Here is a 23,967-nt window from a genome sequence, read left to right as displayed (position 1 = left end):
GGAAAGTAGAAAAAAAAAGGAAATCCTTTGAAAATTTGAAAAAATGAATACACTGAAGTAGACTAAAATGAAATGATGGAAGTAAAATAGAATTTTAAAAAATTTACACAAAAGTAAAAAATATAGTAGAAAAAAATTAAAGAAAAATATTATTTTTTTAACGTTTATTTATTTTTGAGACAGAGAGAGACAGAGCATGAATGGGGGAGGGGCAGAGAGAGAGGGAGACACAGAATCGGAAGCAGGCTCCAGGTTCTGAGCCATCAGCCCAGAGCCCGATGCGGGGCTCGAACTCATGGACTGCGAGATCGTGACCTGAGCCGAAGTCGGACGCTCAACCGACTGAGCCACCCAGGCGCCCCAAAGAAAAATATTTTTAATAAAAATTGAAAATAAAAACGAGTTTTTTCTCTTTCTGTATTCAGAAAAAGAAACACAAAAAAGAGAAAAGGGAAAAAAGAAAATAAAAGGAAGAAAGAAAATTGAATAGATGGACCAGTAAACAGACTGAAATATGACTGAAATTACTTTGTTTTCCCCTAGAAGTCAAACTATGAAGCACTTTGTAGTCCATACACTATGCAGGCAGAGAGACTTGTGTTCCTGAAGAGCAAGGTTGACCCAGTGGGGCGGAGCTTAGTGTAATGGCTCCATTCTCCACTAGATGGAGCTGCTTAGCTTACTGGGGTGGATTATTGTGGCACTTGTAGGTGCACATGCGCGTGAGTGCAAGCGTTAAAATGGTGTTACCCAGCTACACAGTCTCTAGTATCAGAACTCTGTTCTCCCCGATCAGCAATTGCACACCCCTCCTTTGTCTTTGGCTTCCATCCACTCCCCGCTTTTACAGTCTGTGACCAAGCCCCAGGCAGCACCTCCCTCCTGAGTTTTGTCTCAGATGTGGCTGTTTATCCTGGCCCCTTACTTCTGAGAGACTGCAACTTTGTCTCCTTCTGCCCCTCTGCAGGAGGGTCTCACTGAGCAATGGCTGGGTGCTGTCTGCACCCAGGGACGTTTGCGGGACTGTGCTGGTGCTGATGCCCAGAGCCTGCGGCTGGGTGCCAGCCTATCCCAGAAAAAGTTTGTGAGATAGTGTAGCAGGAGTGTTTCAGGGATTATGGAAAATCACAGCACACATCTGGCACCAGGCTTCACCCTTAATGACCTTGTTCCAGCACCAGAGAATGTGGTTGTTTTCCCAGGCCCACTGGGGCCTTGCCTTTGGGGGACCCACACAGCCTCTACCAGGTGTCCTCCCAGCAGGGGAACCACCTCTCCCCGTGTGGCCTGAAGAACCCTGGACTCCACTCTGCTCCTGGGGATTCGCCCTTCCCATCAGAGCACTGCCAGGTATTGAGCTGTGGTGTTCAGACTCTGAGCTCCCCCTGCTTATAGTGTTAATGGAATTTAAAATCTCTCCTTTCTCCTTTCTCCCTTTTTAGTTCAGTCCCTGTGGCTGTTTCCACTCTTCTACTTTCTCTCCAGCTGCTTTTGGGGGGGTGCTTTTCCTGTATTCTCTTCCCTCCCCCACTGTCTCTGTCCTCTCTCTCTGCATGCAAAAGTGGCTCCCTGCCCTTCACGGCTTCTCTCTCCCCGAGTTCACCTCTCTGCGCCACGTACCTGTTGAATTCTGTGGTTCAGGTTGTGCAGATTGTTGTGTTAATCCTCAGATCAGTTTTCTAGGTGTGCAGGATGGTTTAGTGTTGGTCTGGCTATATTTCATGGATGCGAGACACACAAAAAACTTCCATGCTGTTCCGCCATCTTGGCTCCAATCCTGGCTGAATGTATTTTTATTAAATTGAATGGAAATTTTGCTAAATTGTATTTTTTTTAGGCTCCTTTGCTTTTTTATTCTTTGTATAAGTCAACTTTTTCCTATCTGGTATTCATCAAAAGAGATCTCTTCTTTAAAAAACTGTAGGACTGGGGAGTCTGGGTGGCTCAGTCCATTAAGCATCCGACCTCAGCTCAGGTCATGATCTCCCAGTTCCTGAGTTCGAGCCCTGCGTCAGGCTCTGGGCTGATAGCTCAGATCCTGGAACCTGCTTCAGATTCTGTGTCTCCTCTCTCTGCCCCTCCCCCTCTCATGCTCTGTTTCTCTCTCTCTCTCTCTCAAAAATAGATAAACATTAAAAGTTTTAGCAATTTTAGCAATGGACTTCTTTAGGAGCTCATGTACAAATAAGTCCTTGAGCCGTGCGTATGTAATCTTCTGACAATCTTTTCTCCATGTGGCAAAAAGAAAACCCAACTTAATTTGGCTCCTGAATTGTCTGTTCATGGATGTAGGATATCCTCATTGCTTATTCTATCACTCTCTCAAAGAGTTATTACTCCTTTGGGAATCACAGTCTACCTCCATCTGGAACATGTTGCTTAATGAGTAGAATTCTCATTTGTAAATATCTATAAGGCTATTTTATGCACTTAGTAATATACTGTCACTGATTGGTATCTTCTTCATATTTGTGTCTGCAACTTGTACTTAAGGGCAAGCATGTATCTTTTTCTTAGCTTAGGTCTCCACCATCCCCTCCCCTATACTCCTTCAAAGCACAGCCCATGACAAAAAGTGCTAAAAAGTAGTTTGTTTTGAAGTAATCCCACTGAGCAAGAATGAGGGGTCAGGGGAATTGAACAGGCAGGGAGGGGAAGCTCATACAGTGATACGTTATTGAGTTGTCCATTCCTATGGGTGACTTGTGCTCAGTCTTGATAGGGTATTCTTTTAAATGTGTTTCATAATAGTTTGCTTGGGGGACAAGAGGGGGAAGCTTTTATCCATTGGTTTTTGTTTCCTATTGGCTAAGGCCGGCCATGCAAGCATTAGCTCCAAGAGGTGGGACCAAAAGGATTTACAGTGGTGTGAATGAAGTGTCCAATAAAATTTTGTGAACTTGGGGTGCCTAGGTGGCTCAGTCGGTTAAGCATCTGACTTCGGCTCAGGTCATGATCTCACCGTTTGTGGGTTCGAGCCCCACGTTGGGCTCCGTGCTGACAGCTCAGAGCCTGGAGCCTGTTTCAGATTCTATGTCTCCCTCTCTCTCTGCCCCTCCCCTGTTCATGCTCTGTCTGTCTCAAGAATAAATAAACATTAAAAAAAATAATAAAAAAAAATTTATGAACTTAATAGGACCCAGCTCAATTCTGAGCACAAACGATGCATCCAGTGACTACTTACCGACTTGAACGTCATGGTTATCGCTCTGACAACAGAAATAGCACAAGTGTCACATTATTATTCCTATTTCCACCAATCTAAACAAATAGGCTATATTTTATTTTATAATGGTTTTAAACAAAGTATTGTTTTGATGTTTTTATGGTATCCAATATTCTTCCTACAGAATTTACACATTAATATCTACAGAACTTAAATCCAGCAGTCCGAAAAGGTATCATGCATGTAATACCCTTCAGAAATGTGCCACATAGACATGTGTTCACTTAAACACTTAAAAAAAATCCTTAAAAATTTTTTTTTTATTTTTAAATAAGTGTCGACTTACAGAAAAGACTGGCAAAAATAATACAGAGTTCCTGTATAGCCTTTACTCAGCTCTCTCTCATGTTTATACTTATTCCACAGAATAATAGGGCTATTAACATTGACACTCTACTATTAACTAATCTATGAACCTTATTCGAATTTCAATAATTTTTCCACTAATGTTGAAGAAACCCCTCTGGTCCCAGATCTAATCCAGGATCACACACTGCCTTTAGTCGTCATGTCTCCGTGGTTTCCTTTCTTTGTTTTTCATGACCTTCTGGAGAGTACTGGTCAGTTATTTTCTAGAATTTCCCTCAATTTGGGTTTGTCTGATGTTTTCTGATGACTAGTGTGAGATGATGTATTTTTTTCAAGAACACCACAGAAGTTAGTTTGTACCCTTCTCAGTGTATCATATCAGGGGCACATGATATTGCTATACCTTATTAGTGGTGATATTCACTTTGATGGCTTGATTAAGACACCAGGTTTCTTCCCTGTAAGGTAATTCTTTTTGCCTTTGTAATTAGTACACGTCTTGTAGGCAGATAGTTTGAGACTGTGCAAATATCCTTTTTCCCATAATAACTTTTACCTGCTCATTTTATTATCCATTGATGGTACTTCTATGCAGTAGTTACTAGGTATGGTGTTTGCCTAATGGTGATTTCCTATTTACTTCATTCCTTCCATATTGATTAATTGGAATGCTAAGTATTTTCATCAACTTTGTGTCATGAATATAATCCATCATTACTTATTACATATATTGTTGCTCACAGTGTTCTTACCTTGGCTATGGGGCACTCCTTCCAATTAGCCCCATGTCCTGAGTGTGCCCCTATTAATTTTTGACCACTTCCTTCCTTTCTGACACTAGAAGAGGTTCCAGGTACATTTTCAGTTTTTCCTGTCCCAGGTTTGGAATCTCTAAGATTTCTCTAAGGAGCTTTGGTTCCATTAATTAGAGAATTTCATTGTGTCTGGGCCCTCTCAGAAGATAGAGCTAGGAGATATATGTATGTGTGTTAACCCATGCTTACACACATATTTTAATCTATTTTTATAGCTCTTTATCTGTATCTATGTTAAAAACAATGAGTTCGTATTGATACCTCTGATTACAGACCAGTATCACAGGATTCATTCTAGCTGTCTTCACCCCACCCCCCTCCCGCCCTTTCTTATATTGTAATGTCTTTCTTTGGTGGTCAGAAACATGGCTCCCATTATCCATGATATATTTACTTATTTGTTCAGAACCAGTAAGATGGCTTCAGAATTGCTAACTACCCCTGTGAAAACCAAATTTACTAAGTACAGTATAATATTTGTGCATAGTTCCTTTGGTCTTAGCTCTTTTTACAGTAGATAGTCAAAATTCTGTTTCTTAGGCTAGCTCTTGCTTTCCTACCTTCTTCATGTGGTTATATTATTCATGTAATACAGTTCAGTTCATTTGTTACTGTTTATTTCATTTTTGGGTTATCCCCACCCCCTAATTTATTTTAACCATTTATTTTGAGGGGACATATGAAAACATAACATGATTTTAAGAGTCAGATTTATTTTAAACGAAGTATATTCAGACTAGTTTCACTGCCCCCCATTTAAATACTCTTTTCTTTTTCCCCATTTTTTTCTGCACTATTCCAACTTACTTTCTATAGGCAAAACTCATTAATTTTTGGTTTAACCTTTTGGCATTTCTTTTGAACAAATCAATGAATATATAATGAATACATACATATATATTGTTATACACCCTTTTGTCTTACATGAAAGGTAGCACAGTACAGATACTCTTCATTCTGCTTTTTAAATTTAATATGTTTTGGAAATCACTTCATATAAATTCAGAGAGATCTTCATTCTTTTTTATAGCCGCATACTATTCCATTGTGTGGATGTATCATAGTTTCTTCAGCAACTCCCCTACTGAGGGCATTGAGCATCTAGGTTGCTTCTAATATTTTACAGTTACAAACAGTGCTGCAGTGAATAATCTTGTACATATTTATTTTGTATTGTTGGAGGTTTATTCTCAGAGTAGAGTCCTAAAAGTGGGATTGTTGGGGCAAAAGTGCGTCTATAGTTTTTGTTGTTGTCAAGTTTCATTCCAGAAAGGGTTGTATTGGCCTTTATTCCCACCAGCAATTATGAGAGTATTTCACCCCAGTTTTGCCAAGAGAGTGTATTATCATACTTTCTAATTTTTGCCAGTCTGATAGATAAAAATGTTATCTCAGTGTTTTTTTAAATTTACATTTCTCTAACATTTTTTTTTTTTTCACATTTTAAGGACTATTTTATATTTTGGGGATGAATTGTCTCCATATCTTTTTTTCCCTTTTTCTTTTGGCTTTTTGGTCCTTTCTTGATTTTCAAGAGCTCTTTATATATATAACATATGTCTTGCAAATGTTTTCTCCCCGTTTGTCAGTTGTCTTTCGTCTTTGATGATTGTGGGTTTTGCTTTTGTTTTTGTTGTACATTGTATTTATTCTTATGTGGTCAGATTACCAGTCTTTTGTTGCTTCTGTATTTTAAGTCTTTGTCTCTATGCCAAAATTGAAGATGAATTTACTCATATTTTCTCCTAATACTTGTATAGTTTTATTTGTTAGATATCTAACACATTTAGAGTTCATTCTTTCGTATGGAATGCATACAGATTTGATTTTACCTTTTGTTCCAAATGGCTACCCAGTTGTCCTGACACTATTAAGAAGTCTATCTTTGCTCCAGTGATTTGAGATGTCACTTTTAGCATATACTAAATTGCATAGAATTACCTATAAAAATTTATCTTTGCTCTTTTTGTACTTTGTAATGGTGTGACTGGTGTTATATTACCTATTCATTGCCTGTGGCCACAGATAATGCTCCAGATTGGTTTTTGTTCTGAAAGAATAATCAAGCTAGAGAAATTTACCTTCTGGCTATGTATTTATTAAACACTGTTACCTAAATTGAACCCACAGCTATGAGGCATGGCTCCTTCTGCCCAAATGTTATCAGTGTCAGTGTCTGCTGTATTGTAAAATCATTAGGCTGAAATAAAGCTTCCTAAATGAGTCTCAGTGCTATTTGTTTGGAACTACCGAATTGAGAACGTGAAGAATGGCCTCATGAGCCCTAGCTTTATGAAGGTTCGTTGTCTTTGGCGCCTTGGCTGTTTTCTTAATTCAGCTGCTAGATCTAGGTAGACAAATTGTAATACTGTGATTACTGCCAGAGTAGAGTCATTAGAATTAGGTGGTAATTTAACTTTGTAGGAGTTACCTACATCTAGGGTACAGAGTTGCCTGGCAACAATGGCATCCTTGTTAAAATACAGAAAACCTGAAACAAAGTCTAGACATTGTCCTTTCAGATGGCTTTATGCTGATGTGAGGAGAAACACCAACCCAGGGGCACCTGGTTGGCTCAGTCAGAACATGAGATTCTTGCTTTTGGGGTTCTGAGTTCAAGACCCACACTGGGTGCAGAGATTATGTAAAAATAAAATCTTTAGGGGTGCCTGGGTGGCTCAGTCAGTTAAGCATCTGACTCTTGGTTTTGGCTCAGATCATGATTTCACTGTTTGTGAGTTCAAGCCCCATATTGGGCTCTGCGCTGGCAGCATGGAGCCTGCTTGGGATTCACTCTCTCTCCCTCTCTCACTCTCTCTCCCTCTCTCTCTCTCTCTCTGCCCTTCCCCCACTGTGCTCTCTTTCTCTTTCAAAATAAAGAAATAAACATTTAAAAAATAAAATCTTAAAGAGAAAAAAAAAAAAAAAAAAGGAAGCACTACCCAAAAGAATCTTCCTATTTACAAAATAAATGAGCTGTTTGGAGAAATAGATTAAAGAAGACTAATGCAATATTGTATTGCATTAGCCTTTTCCCCATCTTATAAGGCCTGCCTTAAGTATTTGATTAGTGCTGTACTCTGGCTTTGCTTACAAAGCACCTCAAATTTGGGGGCTTTAAATTTCAGAGTACATATGTGGAAAGTGCCCGAAAGCCAGAGGAATTTTTATTTCTTGCCCTTATTGTGTCCTTTTATTGTAATAATGACTTATTTAAAAAAATTTTTTTTGAGAGAGAGAGAGAGAGAGAGAGAGAGAGAGAGAGAGAGGGAGGTGAGGGGCAGAGAAAGAGAGAGTGGGGGAATCATAAGCAGGCTCCAAGCCCAACTCCATGTTGGGGGGCTGTAAGGGAGGGCGACATGGGGATTGATTTCGTGACAGTGAGATCATGTCCTCAGCTGAAATCAGAATCAGATGCTTAACCTACTGAGTCACCCAGGTGCCCCAATACTGACTTATTTTAATGTGAAGAAGAAAGTTGCAATGACAAATGAAGCTGAGTCTCCAATCCAAGGATTTTTTTTTTCTTTTACAGACATGTTATTCATGCCCTTGGCCTCCAGAGGGAGCAAGAGGGTTATACTTAAATAGTAATCATTCCTGAAAAAAAACTTTCTCCTCTGTTCTTCTCTTCCCTTCTCTCCTTCTTCTCTTTCTCTTCTACGCTACCTTCATAAACATGTAGATTTTGTGGACTCGTGTCCTCTTTATCATTTGCTATTTCCGTGCTTCTTTTTATGTGACATTCACATAGTTTTCCCTAAAACCTTATTAAGTGTGCCTGTCTTCCGGTCGTCAGAACTTCCATTCCCCTATGATGCAGGAGGTACCTTACAGTTTCAAAAGCGTGACTCTCAAGGAACCCAGATGCAAGTTTGTTTCAGCAGTTGGGGATATTTCTTTGGAAATAGTGTTGGTTCTTTCACCCCCATCGCCCCACTCTGCCCCTACCCCCCAACTCAGAGGGGGGCCTACATATTCTGATTTCCCTCTGCCTCCCCAATGGCAGAAATGTTAGAGTGTGTGGTGAAACACTAAACCATAGGTCCATTTTGAATAGAGACCTCCTCCCCCCCACCCCGGGTGGCTTCTGGGCTGAAAAAATGGTCCACCATGAGATCCTTTGTTGATAGAAGGATCAATAGGGACTGCTTTGTTTCTTACTGGTCTCCTGCTTGTACAGGGAGTTTTCTCCACGATGAAGGATCCCAAGTAAGTATGTGTTACTTTCTCTAAGATAAAAGTCTGTGCAGAAATGATGACCTAGTTCTGACATACACATTTTCTCTCTCCTCTGTGGTTATAGCTAAAATCAGGATGAGTTTGTGGAACCTGAGTCTGGACCTTAAATGTTACACTGAATCTTGAGACTCTGCCTTGAGGTAGGTTCGGATTGGGTCAGAAATTTTCCTCCTGTCCCTCTTGTCCTAACGTGGCTTGGCCTACAGAAACTTCCATCCCTGGTACAGTCCATGCATGGACCTACCCATTCTTCATAAGGAGTGTTGGGCTTTAGGTACCATCTGTATGCTGCTGACTCCCAAATGTTTATCATCCTCTCTGGCCTCCCTTCTAAGTGGCCTATTTGACATTATCACTTGGATGTTTAATTGAAATTTCAAATTTACTGGGTGCAAAACAGAGTCTTTGACTTTTCCCAAATGTGTTCTCCACTATTCCCAAATGGACCACCATCTCTCTGTTACTCACTTAGGAGTCATTCTTGCTTCCCCATTTTCTTCACCCCCTACCATCTCATCCTTCAGTCAGCTCTGTTCTTATTCCAACATATTTCCTACATCTGCCTACTTTGCTCTCTCTTTCCTGATCTCTGCTTCACTTCTACTAGACAGCATGCTATGCTTCTCTCTCATCCAGACCATTAGGAGAGATTCCTTAACAGGTGTAATGATGGCAGTGGCTTGGAAAAATTAAATGTGCTTTTCTCTTTTTTTTCAGATATAAAGGGATAAAAGAATACAAACTGAAATAGTTAAGATTTGGCTTTTGACATTGAAAAATAGGGCTGTGCAGAAAACCAGTAGATTTGAAAGCTTGTCTTTGTAGGGAGAGAAAGGATTTCATAAATGTTTTCAGTTTCCATTTACATAGCAAGGATCAGGACTGTAAGACTAGATCATAAATTTCTCCCATAACATATAGAATGTCTGTACTATTACCTTTAATGCTTAGTGATAAGGCTGGAGTTCTGAAGATGGGGCTATGGTAATGAAGCCTGCATACCTGCCCAAATAGATTTTTGTAGAAGGAAGACAGAGAGAAAGAAGACAGGAGATAATGGTCAGTTAGGGATTCTAATCTTCCCTTGGGGCTGTAGCCCAGAAGGAGAGAAGTCAATTAAATACTTGGAGGAATACAGAGGGCAGAGGGACTCCTTCTTGGCTTCTAGTCTGGGACACTGGGGAAAGTCACCTGGAGGCCCTGGGAGGGGGCCTTCCTGGCCAACCCAGTGAGTGCCTACATGGAAATAAATTCGGAGATGTGGTCAGGGAGAGTGAGGGTCTCATTTGTATCCCTAAGTTTTCCTCTGTTCTCTCTAGAATGAACGTTGAGTTCAGAGCCACCAGGGCCAACATGGACCTGTTGAGATGGGGACTTTGAGGCATCCAGAGAGGCCTGTAATGCCAGTGAGAGAGGAGGTGACTAGCAGTTCCACCCAGCGGAGAGCTTGGTTACAGACCAAGATGTATACCAACCCAGCCTCAGCTACAGCCCCTAATGACACCATTGTAGGCGGGGACAAGGGACATTGCTGGAGAGCTAGAGGAACACAAGGACCCTGCATGGTTTTGAGGACTCTTTTCCACCAATTCCATAAGGACATGCATGCTTCTCTCCCTCCATGCACCATCCTGGAGGGCAGAGATTATGCCATAATCTAGAGACTAAGCATGTCTAACCAAAGAGGCTGAAGAGGTCTAAGGGTTCTCTCCCATGCTCCTTTTATTTTCCTATAGTTGATAACAGCTAGTGAGTTAGAATAGATCAACTCTAGACCAAGTGGGAGTCTAATTTCTCCACACATTTGAGTTCTGGGGTAAGTTCATTGTAACGCTGTGACAGTGGTTGTGTCTTTGCGTCTACCTGTAGCACCTCTACAGTGCCTAGTCCACAGAGTAAGCAGAGCACGCCTTAGAAGTGTGAGAAGCTGAGCATACCATCTTCCTACATCTTCCGAAGGCTTTGTATTGGGCACAGGATGAAGCATCAGCACCTCACCTCAGAAGGCTCCATATGATCACGGCCTGTCTTCCTCTCTCTCCTCATCCTAAACCTTGTCCTCCAAGCTCCAGCTCAGAGGCCCTTCTGTTCCATGAACAAGCTCTCCTCTTTCCCGTCTCAAGCCCTTGCACTTGCTGTTTATGCTGATGCCTTCCATTTGCCCTTTCAGAACCAACTTCCATCCTTTGTCCCTTTGTCCTTTGACCCCATAGGCTGACCATATGAATTGCATCAGTGGACACACTAGCGTTCTGGCTTCCTATTGGAATTGGCCAAGGGAAGACTAGCAGGGGATCAGAGAGAGGGAGGGAAAAGATACTTATTCGTGGCATTTATTCTCCCTGCTTCTTTCTGGCTAGGTCACTGGAAATGTTCCTGGCTCCCCCCACCTTTGGTAGTACTGGAGTATCACCCACTGTCTCTCTAGTTTCATTAAATTCTGTCTATGGCTTTTTATTTTTAATTAAAAAAAATTTTAATGTTTATTTTTGAGAGAGAGCACGCAAGAGGTAGGGGGGCAGAGAGAGAGGGGGGACAGAGGATCCAAATCAGGCTCTGCACTGACAGCACTGAGTCCAATGCAGGGGTCGAACTCACAAACCATGATATCATGACCTGAGTGAATGTTGGACATTCAACTGACTGAGCCACCCAGGCACCCCAAACTCTATCTGTACTTTTGTCCAGAGTCCTGTTTGGGTGGTGCCTGCTTCTTGCCAGACCTCAGCTGTCATATTCTTCTGTATGCTCCCTTCTAGGCTCTCTGCATGCTGGTTTCTTCTTCTTGAGTCTCAGCTCTGATGTCATCCCCCTCAGGGAGTCTCTCCCTGAATACCCACCATCTCACTGCCCACAACAGTGGCCTGCCTCTTGTCCTTCACTCTATCACAACATATTTTTTAATGTTTATTTATTTTTGAGAGAGAGATATATATAGTGCAAGCAGGGGAGGGGCAGAGAGAGAGAGGGAAACACAGAATCCAAGCAGGCTCCAGGCTCTGACCTGTCAGCACAGAGCCCAACACAGGGCTCGAACTCACAAACTGTGAGATCATGACCTGAGCCAAAATCGGAGGCTTAAAATGACTAAGCCACCCAGGCACCCCTATCACAACATATTTTTAATGCCTTGCATTTTAGTGATCAAAATCTCATGCTATCCAATATTGTCTAATATTGGGCAATATCTGGGCTCCCTAAGAAGAGCAGGGCTAGTGCCAGTAGAGATATTCTCAACACTAGCTGATTGTCTGCGTCCCCTGTGGAACTTACCCAGCTCTCTGGGCTGTACCCCAGAGCCACTGGGTCATACATTCCAAGGGATGGGTTCAGGAATCTGTACTTAAAAAATTTTTTTAATGTTTATTTATTTTTGAGAGAGGGAGAGAGAGAGAGACAGAGCATGCATGGGGGAGGGGCAGACAGAGAGGGAGACACAGAATCTGAAGCAGGCTCCAGGCTCTGACATGTCAGCGCAAAGCCTGATGTGGGGCTCTAACTCACGAGCCACAAGATCATGACCTGAGCCGAAGTCAGATGCTCAACCAAATAAGCCACCCAAATGCCCCAGGAATTTGTACTTTTTAGAAGTTCCATAGATATTTCTTTGATACAGCTGGGTGAGAGACACTAGACTAGCTTAAAGAAGAGGGGCTTTGCTTCCATGAATTCAGGGATCTGATTATGTTGTTTTAACTCTCCTGAACCATTAGCATAAGGCTGATGAGCCAAATCCACTTTAACTCACTTTGTGTTTGAATCAGTCAATGTTTCCACTCATGTCTTTGAAATCACTTCTCAGTGGCTATAATAGAGGTCTTGAAAAACTTGGCATTTGAAGGCTACTAGTATTTTTAATTTATAAAGTAAAAAACTGAAATCTGGAGAGGTTAGCAAACTACTCAGCCACAGTGGCCCTGAGACCATTCTCCTTCTCCTGTTAAGCTGTATTATAACTCAACAGCCCATTGCATAAAATTCTTTTAAAATATGACACCCACCAGGTCCCTATAGAGTTTTCTTTCCTCGTTTCTTTCAGTGCTCACACTGATTTCCGTAAAAGGCAGCTTCATCAACAAGTTTGGTATTGCTGTCTTCAGAAGCATTTTTCAGTCCATGTCTTTCTGTTTGTTGCTTATAAAGTAGCAGGCATCTGTGAACCTAACTGATGCACTCATTGGCCCATGTCAGCTTCTGGTCCTATGTGTACATTCAGCTTGTACAGATTTATAGTAATATCACATCTGGAATTCTATGATATATATCCTCCATTTGTACTATGCCATGAATATTTTTTTCTCTGTTTAATTGAATTGAATTTTATTATTTTATTTAATTTTATTTTTTACAGAGCATCCAGTATAATTTATTTTATTTTATTTTATTTTATTTTTTTAAATTTACATCCAAGTTAGTAAGCATATAATGTGACTGATTTCAGAAATAGATTCCTTAATGCCCCTTACCCATTTAGCCCATCCCTCCTCCCACAACTCCTCTAGTAACCCTCTGTTCTCCATATTTAAGAGTCTGTGATGTTTTGTCCCCCTCCCTGTTTTTATATTATTTTTGCTTCCCTTCCCTTATGTTCATCTGTTATGTGTCTTAAAGTCCTCATATGAGTGAAGTCATATAATATTTGTCTATCTCTGACTGACTAATTTCGCTTAGCATAATACCCTCCAGTTCCATCCACGTAGTTGCAGATGGCAAGATTTCATTCTTTTTGATTGCCGAATAATACTCCATTGTATATATATACCACATCTTCCTTATCCATTCATCCATCAATGGACATTTGGGCTCTTTTCATACTTTGGCTATTGTTGATAGTGCTGCTATAAACATTGGGGTGCATGTGTCCCTTCAAAACAGTATACCTGTATCCCTTGGATAAATACCTAGTAGTGCAATTGCTGGGTCATAGGGTAGTTCTATTTTTCATTTTTTGAGAAACCTCCATACTGTTTTCCAGAGTGGCTGCACCAGTTTATATTCCCACCAGCAGTGCAAAAGAGATCCTCTTTCTCCGCATCCTCACCAACATCTGTTGTTGCCTGAGTTGTTAATGTTAGCCATTCTGGCAGGTGTAAGGTGGTATCTCATTGTGGTTTTGATTTGTATTTATCTGATGATGAGTGATGTTGAGCAGTTTTTCATATGTTGGTTGGTCATCTGGATGACCATATTATCTGATATGTCGTTTGCAAATATCTTCGCCCATTCTGTCGGTTGCCTTTTAATTTTGCTGATTGTTTCCTTCATTGTGCAGAAGCTTTTTATTTTGATGAGGTCCCAGTGGTTCATTTTGCTTTTGTTTCCCTTGCATCTGGAGATGTGTTGAGTAGGATGTTGCTGCAGCCAAGATCAAAGAGGTTTTTGTCTGCTTTCTCCTCAAGGATTCTGATGGTTTTCTGTCTTACATTTTGGTCTTTCATCCATTTTGAGTTCATTTTTGTGAATGGTGTAAGAAAGTGGTCCAGGTTCATTTTTCTGCATGTCGCTGTCCAGTTTTCCCAGCACCACTTGGTGAAGAGACTGTCTTTATCCCATTGGATATTCTTTCCTGCTTTGTTAGAGATTAGTTGGCCATATGTTTGTGGGTCCATTTCTGGGTTCTCTATTCTGTTCCATTGATCTGAACGTCTTTTTTTTTTTTTTGTGTGTGTGTGCCAGTACCATACTGTCTTGATTACAGTTTTGTAATACAGCTTGAAGTCCATGCCATGAATATTTTTAAAATTTATTAAGTATAATAAACAATACCCATTTAAGTATAGGTAGTTGAATTTTGACAAATGTATGTACCTTGTAACCACCACCACAATTGAGACACAAAATATTTCTAGGGGCACCTGGGTGGCTCCCTCAGTTGAGTGTCTGACTCTTGATTTTGGCTCAGCTCATGATCTGGTGGTTGGTGGGATTGTGTTGGGTTCTGCTCTGACAGCATGGAGCATGCTTGGGATTCTCTCTCTCTCCATCTCTCTCTGTCCCTCTCCTGCTTTCTCTCTCTCTCTCTCTCTCTCACTCACTCTCTCTCTCTCACTCACTCTCTCTCTCTCTCTCTCCCTTTCTCTCAAAATAAATAAATAAACATTAAAAAAAAAGATACCAAAGATTTCTTTCCCTGCAAAAGTTCCCTCGTACAATGCTGTGGTCAGTTGCTCCCTCCACTTTTGGCCCAGGCAACCACTGATCTCCATTCCATCACTACAGATTTTGTGTTTTCTAGAATTTCACAAGGTGAGATCATACATACAGGTGATTTTGTGTCTCATTTCTTTTACTCAGCGTAATGTTTTTAGATGTAAATATTTTTTAATTGTTCTCTAGTCTTTTTTTCTCTTACCTAATATTTCTACTACCACCACCTTCCTGCTCCTTTAAACCAGGTAGCTTAAGCTTGGCATGTCTATTTTCTGTCCCTTCTTATCAAAATGTACCCGTCCAAGAGAGCCTAGATAATTCGGTTTGTAAAGCTTCCTTCGTGAACACAGACTAGGACAGCAAAGGGCAGAGAATGGATTTGGAGGGGCAAAAGGAGAATAGTCAGCAAAGGTAGGTATTCCTGCTAGTAGATGAGAAAACTAGGAAACTCAGAAGGTGCTTACAAATGGCCACTGGCTGGGACAGGCCTCTGTACAGTTCTTCTGACTCCAAATGCCACATCTCACTTCCCTGCAAGAGATTTTTTTTTTCTCAATAAAAATGTAAAGGCCCCAAAGGTGATGAAATGTAAGGAAATTTAGAACCTGCACAAAGACAGTGATATTAGTGATAATAATGGTGATCGTAGTGACATTAGCAACAGTGGAGATGCCGAGATGATGGCAGTAATGCTGAAGATGATGGCCACCACGGTGGTGGTGCTCCAGAGTATCACACTGAAGTCCAGGAACCACTGAAGGGAACAGAAAACAAAGCCCCATCTTTTTACAGTGCTTTCCCCTATTTTTTTTCTCACTTCAACTTTGCAGTAATCCTGTGAGGTGTGTATTATTATCATTCCCATTTTATTTTTATTTAGAAAGAGAGTGTGTGGGTACAGTGGGGAGGGGCAGAGGGAGAGAGAATCTCAAGCAGGCTCTGTGTCCAGTGCGGAGTCTGACATGGGGCTCAATCCCACGACCCTGGGATTATGACCTGAGCCAAAATCAGGAGTCGATACTTAGTTGACTAAGCTACTCAGACACTCCTACCATTCCCATTTTAGAGGAGGAACCTGAAGGCAAAGCAGTTACTCAACTATTGGCAAGAGAAGAAGGTGATAAACTTTAGTCCACTCTTTACAGTAAGGTGTGAAAATCAATAAGCAAGTATTTCAGTGGCATGTGACAGATTTGAAAAATAGTTCCAGTCGTTAACACTTATTTTTCTCCCAAATTTTCACACTTACAAGCAAATTTTCTTCATGCCAAGTTATTGCTAAGTATACTAGAAAGAATGGGTTGATCTGTATTAACTTGGAAGGATTTCTGTTTCTTTATTATTGTTTTCCTTAGGTGGGGAAATAAAGATGCAGGTAAATGTAGATAGTAGGTTCTATTTTCATTAAATGAATATTAAACGTATTGAACTGTGGCTTTCAGTCTGGTTTGGCCAAGCTGAGGCTCGTTTCAGGAGATGAGCAAGTGGGAGGAGATGGAGGTCAGGTGGCTATCTCTCCCGCGCTCCCCACTCTGCCTGCTCCCTCCTTGCTTGGCTCTAGTTCAGGCAGGTGATCACAACTCCTGCAGATCTCTCCTTTCCCACACAGCCTTGACCCTCAGGAGGTCCCTGTAACGTCATTCCTTCCTCTTACCCCTTAGGTTTAGGGTCCTAACAGCCTCCTGCTGTTCCCAGTTGCTGGTTGTTTTACATTCCCTTGACCTTGCCACGCCTTTTGTGCCCCTAAATTAAGCTAATATTGCTCAGCTCCTAACCCTTCTGTGCCCTGCTTTTCGGTGCTGGGCTGGGACTTTGCAAATTATACCCCTCTGTGCTAGCAGCAGCCTGTCATTTCTGCCAATGCCACAGGGAGCCTGCGAGGCTGAGGAGGAGGGACTTGATCTTCTCTTTGCTTGCTTTTCCTATTCTAGTCCCCCATGACAGCTGGGATTTCCTGAACAATTAGCACAGCGGGGTACCTGTATCAGCCGGGCAGCACCTCTGAGCTTTTGGGTTGTAACAACCCCAAGCTCTTCACTTGATTCCCTGGCCAAAGTAGTGCCAGCCTCTTTTCACACTAATCAGTCCCTATCTATCTATCTATCTATCTATCTATCTATCTATCTATCTATCTATCTAGTTGTTTATTTAATACGTAATCTGTACACCCATCGTGGGGCTCAAACTCATGACCCTGAGATCAAGAGTCTTCACAACCCTCTGGCCAAGCCAGTCAGGCGCCCCCTGGCTGCTTTTTTACACTTAACTTTTCTGTGTCCCCTCAGTGAGCCCTTTCACGTACTCAGCTCTCTAACACCTTTTTTTTTTTTTCCTTTTTATTGTGGTAAAAAACACCTTAGTTAAAATTTACCATCTTAGCCATTTTTAGTTGTACAGTTCAGTAGTGTTAAGTGTGTTTACACTGTTGTGAAACAGCTCTTCAGAACTTTCTCATCTTGCAAGACTGAAACTCTGCACCTGTCGAACCACTCCCCTTCTCCCCCTCCCCCACGTCCTTGCAACCACCATTCTCTTTTCTGCCCTTATGAATTTGACTGCTTTAGATACCTAGTAAAGATCTCCAACTCTTTTAAACTAATTCCTTTTATTAAAATAATTGGCATACTTTCTGTTTTCCTGATTGGATTTTGATATATCTCTGTAAATAGTCCCCTCTTTAAATAATTTTTGGTTAACTCTTTGAATGTGCCCCTTGATTCCTGCTGGAATCCCCACTGGTACACTATTTTGGGGGGGAATGACAATTGTTAAAATAACAATAATGGTAAAAGCCCTTTTAAAACCCAAAGCACTATATATTAGTACCATATTCTATGTTATTACTATAATATTATGTTAGTGGTGGTATTCCGAATGAGGCCATATCTGAACCTCCCGTATAGTGTTGCTTGAAGCACTAACATCCAGAAGAGGATGTTAGACACGAGAAAATAGATGCAAGCTCAGAGTTTCAAAAAACCCATGGCTCTGAGCCTGAGGCTCAGAAAGAGAAGGTAAATGGGAACTGTCCCCTTTCCTAGGAGAGGGTGTGGGGAATATAACAAAAGCCCCATAATCCTATTCACAAGTTACCATGGGGAAGAAGCCAGGGTGTCTGTGTCCTTAAGTGATACAGAGACCCTGGCTCTGGTCAGGATGAGACTCCAATCCCAGATGCCAGTCCCCAGCGATACAGTGACACTTCAACATCCTAACTTAAAATGAAAACTCGGGTTGCTTTTACCGAGTAGGAAAAGACTGGAAAATCCCCAACCACTAGCCAACTCACATATGCCAGAAACTCCTTGCAGCCATAGCCTTGGCTAGAGAATTCCCTGGCAGGGTGGGGTTCCCCCAACCTCTTTAAGAGGAGCCCTCCTCTCTGAGGAGGTCAGATTGTAGAAGGAGACGCCAGTGGTCTTGCCCAGGGGCTTTAAAGGGACTATGGGGGGGAGGGCGGTGGCGAGGGCAGGAAGTATTGTGAACAAGTCCAGTGAGGAGGGCCTTGGCTTTTTTGAATAGTGTCCTGGTTGGCCATGCACTCTGGAGAATACAGTCAACCCCTGCCAGGAAAGAAGGACTCAAAACACAAGTCTGAGTGAGATTAAGGCATTTTCTGTAGCAGCTATTAATCAAGAAAACCTTAGCTACAAGGGTAGGATATTACTCATTTCTTAAACTATTTGACTAGGTTGGTCCCTTTGTATTTGGGTAGGACTAACTATGAGTTTTGTGGCTTGATGTTACGAGACTCACACATGGGCTATTCTTCCAATGCCCAGGAGCTCTATAAATCCCAAGAAATTATTTGAATTGTGTGTGTACATGGTGACCTGGAACAATTTTCTAGGGCCTGTAAATGTCATCTGATTCACAAGAGTCCATGCCCCCTCCCTGACTCCCCATCCTCAAACTGCAAATAGCTCTAGATTATGAATCATCGGAGGACGGGGCCATAAATTTCATCTTTGAATCTCCAACAACATCCTGCTTGATGGGCTTTGTGCACCATCTTATTTGATTTTATTTGATTTATTTTTAAATGTTTATTAATTTATTTTGGGAAAGAGAGCGTGAGTGGGGAAGGAGCAAAGAAAGCTGGAGAGAGACATTCCCAAGTAGGCTCTGCACTGTCAGCATGAGCCTGACATGGGGCCAGATCCTATGAACCATGAGATCATGACCTGGCCCGAAATCAAGAGTTGGATGCTTAACTGTCTGAGACAATAAGGCACCCCTGTGCACAGTATTTTAATGAATATTTACTAAATAGAACATATATATATAAGCAGATATATAACATATATTCATATGAATATATAACATATATATTCAGTTTCTAGGAATCCACAATAAAGTCTTTCTATCCTGAAGGCAGACTTGTGATTGGGTGACCTTTTGGGGATCTCAGTAACAGTTCCTTCTATTTACAAGGTGGCTCTTTGCACAGGGGTATTCAAGAAAAGAGTAAGCACTAGTTTGGGAAGCTGAGTGCCAGCATTGTTTCCCCCATCAACACTCCAGGCTTTTTTTTTTTTTTTTTTCCAATTTCATCATCTGAAACCTCATAGTCTCTTCCTGTCTCTACTACTCAATGAAATTATTATGGGGACTCATGATAAAAATGAGAAAGAAAGGAAGAAAGGAAGAAGAAAGAAAGAAAGAAAGAAAGAAAGAAAGAAAGAAAGAAGAAAGAAAAACCATAGCATGAACTGAAAGTCATGGTATTAGTATTGATAGATGAAATAGTTGATCGCTTGCTTTCACTTCTAGGTTGTTAGAAGGAAAAAGGAGACAAATTGAGGGAGGAAAAAGATGTAATGAGACACTGTTATTTTTTTTTTTTTAATTTTTTTTTTCAACATTTATTTATTTTTGGACAGAGAGAGACAGAGCATGAACGGGGGAGGGGCAGAGAGAGAGGGAGACACAGAATCGGAAACAGGCTCCAGGCTCCGAGCCATCAGCCCAGAGCCTGACGCGGGGCTCGAACTCCCGGACCACGAGATCGTGACCTGGCTGAAGTCGGACGCTTAACCGACTGCGCCACCCAGGCGCCCCAATGAGACACTGTTATTAAGATCATAGTAAAGTAATATGACATAGTGTAGGTGAACAAGGAAGAAAGATAGCTTTGAGTCCCTCACTTTAAGACAATAATGGAAATGAGTCAAAATATTTTGGGAAGTGAAAAGATTATTATTATTTTTTACCATTATCCTATTCTTAGTTTTTCTTTTCATTTTAGTTATGACTTCTGGTCTGCTAGAGACATTAAGTTGGGGGGGCGGCAGGGGTAGGGAGTGGAAACCAATTTCATTGATTCTAGAATACACATTTTCACTTTCCAACATCTCTGGGAATCAGATGGTGTCTGCTACACTCATCGGAGATGCAGTTATTAATATGGCCAAAACTTGGTCATAGCTGCTCATTATTGTCATCACTTTGATTGAGTTAAGTGTATTTCTGTTACTGTAACTGCCATTTAAAAGGTCCTCAGAAGATTGTATGTGATTTGGCCTTGAAATGAAAAATTATGTTGCAAAAAGGCTCAGAAACAGAGCAGTGGGACTTTAATTTGATATTGGTGAAGCAAATATGCATGGTTGGAGGGATGAACAGTTGCAGAGTTTTTGCAAAGCAACAACCAGCTGCTTTCTGGAAGCTTAGATTGGAAGAGCCATCCCTCAAGTAGAAGAAACTCTGAGATCCACAAAAGAGTTGGCCATCACTAGCCCAGCCAAGTGACGAGAGAAAATGCTAACACATGTCGGATGGATAAAAGAAACGTCAAAGCAACAAGAGGCTTGCACAACTGTGGAGGACTATGGTTAAGACATGCGTTGTCACTTAATGGACAGTATTTTCTCCAGTGGTACATAAGAAAAGGTGTGCCTTACAATCAATGGAAAATGGTACGAATGCAGGCTTACAGAGTTCAGGGAGCCACTACTATTTTATAGCAAAAGACAGTTCCAGTGCTTTCTCTGCTGGTGGGCATACAATTACGAGATTTGGCGTAAATTGGCAGATAGTTGACCAGGCACTCTATGAGTAGGAGCATCCTGTATGCTTCTGATGCTATGTGCCCAAATGACTGTAACAAAAAGGAGATCGAACAGGTCTCAAGAGTATAGAGGGGGAGGGGCACCTGGGTGGCTCATTCGGTTTAGATGATTCATGAGTTCGAGCCCCATGTCGGGCTCAAGTTGACAGGGTTTTCTTTCTCCCTCTTTCTCTGACCCTCCAATATTTGCACTTGCTCTTTCTCTCTCTCTCAAAATAAACAAATAAACATTTAAAAAAAAGAGTATGGGGGGGGAAAGAACTTGTCCTCTTAGATGTATGGATTTGAGATGGACGAAGGTTTTTTTTAAAAAAAAAAAAAATTTAGTTTTTTATTTAAAGAAAATATTTACTGTTTGGGGATGCTTCTTATACAATAACAAAAATTAAAATGAATTCTTAAAATGTTTATTATTTTCATACCCCACAGCAAATATAAAACATTTTCAAGTAAATTTGACTAGTAAATATTTAATTGTCTTAAAGATTATACCTTTAAATTTGCCAAGCATGAATATTTTATGGGTAGATTAAATTCTATATAGTCAATTATTAATGTCCCTAAAATAACAAAATTACTTCAGGTTAATAAAAATGCCAGAAAATTAAATATTGCATTATATCTACATTTCTGCCAAATGTCTATTAACAGAACATGAATAAAAAGAATACATGCAACTTGTTTCCTTATGCATCCCACCCCATCCCCACCTTGACTTTCCTCATGTGGGTATAAAAATTTTCAGCCATCTCTGGTTCTTAATTCTCTATCATGTTTGTGGTAATTCTTAACCTGGGGTTCATGGGCAGAGATTCATGGATGGGCTCCAATGAGCTTGTGCTGCCCTGAAATTATATGAAAAATCTTGGGTCTTATATGCTTTTTGGTGGTGTTGAGGAAAGGGATTCTGGTTGTTACCAGTTTCTCAAAAGCATCCATTTTTTAAAGAACAAAAGAGTCTATGAACTACTAGCCAGCATTTTGGATCAGTTGGGACCTGGCCTGGGGTCCCTCCCAACAGGAGGTACTTTTAGTGGGTGTTCGGTTATAGTAGGAGTGGGAGCTAGACCAGCAGCAACTGAGCTGACTGGTCTCGTGACTCACGAGAGAGACGAGACACCTGGGAAATGGGCCTCGTGATTCTGTCTTGGTTTTGGGACTTGGCTGCCAAAATGTCCCTGCTCTTCCTCAAAATAAGCAAAGAAAAGCCATCACATTCCTGTGCCTTCCAGGTTCAATCTGGCACTTTGAACTGTGTTTTTAAGTGACAAAAACCAGGTCTTAATCCTTTAGTTTTCCTCTCCCCCTGGCAGGTCCAAGATATCCTGTGATAAGGATAAGCTTGGGGGAGGGCTGAAGAGGCAGTGATCCAGGCCACTTGCCACTGGTGGTAAGGAATCAGATTGGATGGATTCTCATTTAGTTCCATAGAATTCCTGTACCTCACAGGACTGGCTTGGCTTAAACTGATGCTCAGCTTCTGAAAGTCCTAGGTTAAGAGGGGTCTTGAGAGCTAAGAGCATCTGGGACTTTAGCTAGTATCAGAAAGTTGTTGGAGAGCTTGTTCAAAACAGATTTCTTGGATCATCCCTACAGATTCTGATTCAGTAGGTCTGGGGTGGAATCCTGGAATTGTTCTGTTTGTTTTTTAGATCAGTGTCTCCAAGTGATTTTGAGAAAGGGGCTATAAAGAGTTCTGCTTTTCTTTTTTTTTTTTTTAAATTTTTTTTTTCAACGTTTATTTATTTTTGGGACAGAGAGAGACAGAGCATGAACGGGGGAGGGGCAGAGAGAGAGGGAGACACAAAATCGGAAACAGGCTCCAGGCTCCCAGCCATCAGCCCAGAGCCTGACGCGGGGCTCGAACTCACGGACCGCGAGATCGTGACCTGGCTGAAGTCGGACACTTAACCGGCTGCGCCACCCAGACGCCCCAAGAGTTCTGCTTTTCAAATGTTGAGAGCTTGGATGAAGAGAAGGACATCTGGGCCCTCAGACATTCTGTCCTCTATGAGTTCACTCTGTTGAGTCTGGGTACTCTCCTTATCTCTAGAGAATGGCCTTAGAGGGGAACCCTGGGTCTGTTTTGTTTCTCGACAGATGTGATGCAAGGACAGGGGTGACTTGGGTCTCGGTGCCATGGCTCCCTCAGTCTTGGCAGATGGGAAGCCACTGCTTAGCCCTGTCACCTCCAGTATTTCTCCCCAGCCAAGGGCTTGTATCCCCTAAAAGAGCTATGAGTGGGGGTTGAAACATCTTGGTTAATTCAATAACCAAGAATTGTCTTTTGGAGGCTGTGTGTTTCCAAGCCCCTAACCCCACCAAAGTTGTGCATTGGAGCTCTGAAGAAGACAATATCCAAAGTGGCAGTTGCTGTAGCCTTCTTGCTGGTAGGAGGCAGAGTAGTATAGTGGAGAAGCATCCATCTGGGAGTAGTAAGTTATTCATTCACTCATTTCTCCATTCACTCAACAAATACTGTATTGCTTACCATACGCTAAGCACTGTGTTAGGTGCTGGGATTCAAGAAAGAACAAGACATTGTGCTTTCATGAATTCTTACTCTGGTCAGAGTGAAAGACATTAAAAAATGGTTTTAAAATTTCTACATAGGAGGGAATAATGGAGCTTCAATCTGGTTTTAAGAGAAAGGGAGTGGCATAGAGAGTTGTCTTGAAGGTGATTTTGCACTGCAAAATGACATCTCTCACATTATCTGTTTGTTTGGGGTAGATGGTGAAGAGGAGCCGATGGAGAATGTCAAGTGGTCAAAGACACCTCCCTCCCAGCATAACACAAAGCTACCCCTCTGTGCCAACATCAGAGAGTAAACAAATCATTATCTAATTCATTTACTCAGTCAATCAATCAATCAAGTGATTAGTTAATGACAGCCATAGTGCAAAGAAGTATGTGGCCTTGTGGGAGCTCACGAAAAGGATAATTAGTCTGGGGTAGGGCATGAGTGAAAGATTTCTAAAACAGGTAACTTTGAAGCTGAGACCAGAAAAAAAAGGTAAGAATGGGTGTGGAAGGAGCGGTGAGGTGGGGCCCAGCCAGGGTGGCTGAAGCTGAGGTAACATGGGGAAAAGTATCCCCATGAAGTTAGAGAGAAGCAGGGTGAGAGCCTACAGGGACTTATGGAGTGTTTTTTT

Source organism: Puma concolor, chromosome B3, assembly GCF_028749965.1.
Source record: "Puma concolor isolate L17-30 chromosome B3, mPumCon1.1.hap2, whole genome shotgun sequence".
In the NCBI taxonomy this organism is placed as follows: Eukaryota; Metazoa; Chordata; class Mammalia; order Carnivora; family Felidae; genus Puma; species Puma concolor.
Note: the sequence above shows the minus strand (reverse complement) of the source record.